Consider the following 2624-nt stretch of genomic DNA (forward strand, 5'->3'; position numbering starts at 1 on the left):
AACCTTTACTTTATCGATAAAGGTTTAAAATACATAGCGTAGATTACCAAATAATGGTAATCTAAAGTACAATGTTTACATACTACCATTACATAATGGGTTACGATAATATATTACAACAATTTATTTTCCGAATGCAATTTTTCTTTAAACATTATCATACAAGCATGCTGACTCCAAATCTTTTCCTTAATTTAGCATGCAACAGAGGCAGCTCTTAATAATCACCTGAGAATAAACATGCTTAAAACGTCAACAAAAATGTTGGTGAGTTATAGGTTTAGCCTATATGTATATCAATTTGTAATAATAGACCACAAGATTTCACTTTTCATAAACATCCATCTCATATTAGGCATTTCGCAAACTGCATAGAGATAAAAATCATTCATATGGTAAATACCTGGTAACCAACATTAACAAGATGCATATAGAATATCCCCAAAACAGAATCCTCCCGTCTGTATAATAATAAATCGAAGTACTAAAGCATCCGTACCTCGAATGGGGTTTGTTAGGCCCATAGATCTATCTTTAGGATTTGCGTCAATTAGGGGTATTGTTCCCTAATTCTTAGGCTACCAAGCTAAAAGGGGCATATTCGATTTAGATAATCCAACCATAGAATGTAGTTTCGATTACTTGTGTCTATTTCGTAAAACATTTATAAAACTGCATGTATTCTTATCCCAAAAATATTATATTTTAAAAAATGGGACTATAACTCACTTTCACAGATTTTTACTTTGCCGGAAATAAGACTTGACCACTGGTCGATTCACGAACCTATAACAAATATATACACATATATCAAAGTATGATCGAAATATATTCACAACATTTTTATTACGTTTAAATGATTTAAGTTTGTTAAGTTAGCAGTCCATCGTTAGTAATCTACAACTAATTGTCCATAGCTAATAGTACAGAAATAAATTAATATATATTATCTCGAATCAATCCACGACCCAGTGTATACAAGTCTCAGGGTAGATCACAACTCAAAGTATATATATATTGGAATCAACCTCAACCTTGTATAGCGAACTCTAGCATTACAGCATATAGAGTGTCTATGGTTGTTTCAAATAATATATATAGATGACGTCGATATGATATGTCAAAATATTGTATACATGTCTATGGTCTATCAAGATTACATAATATGTTAGAGTACATGTATAATACAATATAAGTTAGTTAAGTTATTGTTAGAATAGATTTGTTACAAATTTCATGTAGCTACAACAAGCAAAAATATCCAATTTTGTTTTACCCATAACTTCTTCGTTTTAAATTCGTTTTGAGTGATTCAAGTTGCTATGGTTTCATAATGAACTGAAATCTATGAAAATAAACAGAAAAAGTATAAGTTTAAGTCATTTTTGTAAGAGGTAGTCATTTCAGTCGAAAGAACGACGTCTTGATGACCATTTTGAAAAACATACTTCCACTTTGAGTTTAACCATGATTTTTGGATATAGTTTCATGTTCATAAGAAAAATCATTTTCCCAGAAGGACAACTTTTAAATCAAAGTTTATCATATTTTTTAATTATCTAACCCAAAACAGCCCCCGGTCTTACTACGACGGCGTATGTCCGGTTTTACGGTGTTCTTCGTGTTTCCAGGTTTTAAATCATTAAGTTAGCATATCATATAGATATAGAACATGTGTTTAGTTGATTTTAAAAGTCAAGTTAGAAGGATTAACTTTGTTTGCGAACAAGTTTAGAATTAACTAAACTATGTTCTAGTTATTACAAGTTTAAATCTTCGAATAAGATAGTTATATATATATGAATGGAATGATGTTATGAACATCATTACTACCTCAAGTTTAGTAGGTAAACCTACTGGAAGTGATAAGAAATGATTTAGCTTCAAAGGATCTTGGATGGATTGAAAGTTCTTGAAGTAGATTCATGACACGAAAACAAATTCAAGTAAGATTCCTACTCGAATTAAGATTGTTATAGTTATAGAAATTGAATCAAAGTTAGAATATGAGTATTACCTTGAATTACAATGATAACCTACTGTAAATAACAGAGGTTTCTTGATCTTAGATGATTACTTAGAATGGATTAGAAAGCTTGAAAGTAGACTTGCAACTTGAAAGTGTTCTTGAAGTTTACTTGAGTAGTTGTTTTGAAAATTGATCTAGGTTAGGATTTATGAACTAGATTGAGCTAGATTTTGTTGAAGATGATGAAGAACACTTAGAACACCAAGAGAGAACTTGAGAGAGATAAGTTTCATGAAAGTTAAAAAAATGAAAGTGTTATGGTTGGTGAAGAAAAATGTGATCCTACCCTTGAATATAGGGTTCCATTAGTTTGTATTTTTGTTAGATATTTCATGCTAGTTGTCAAATGATGGTTCCCACATGTTTAGGTGACTCATTAAGGCTGCTAAGAGCTGATCATTGAAGTGTATATACCAATAGTATATATATTTAGAAGTTGTCTATTATACGAGTACGAATACGGATTGAATATGAGTAAATAGTGTTACTGCAGTAAATAGTGTTTACTGTAGCAAATAGCATTTTACTGTAGCAAGTAATATTTTACTGTAGTGAATAGTATTTTACTGTAGCAAAGCAAAAATTACTATAGCAA

Source organism: Rutidosis leptorrhynchoides, chromosome 2, assembly GCF_046630445.1.
Source record: "Rutidosis leptorrhynchoides isolate AG116_Rl617_1_P2 chromosome 2, CSIRO_AGI_Rlap_v1, whole genome shotgun sequence".
In the NCBI taxonomy this organism is placed as follows: domain Eukaryota; kingdom Viridiplantae; phylum Streptophyta; class Magnoliopsida; order Asterales; family Asteraceae; genus Rutidosis; species Rutidosis leptorrhynchoides.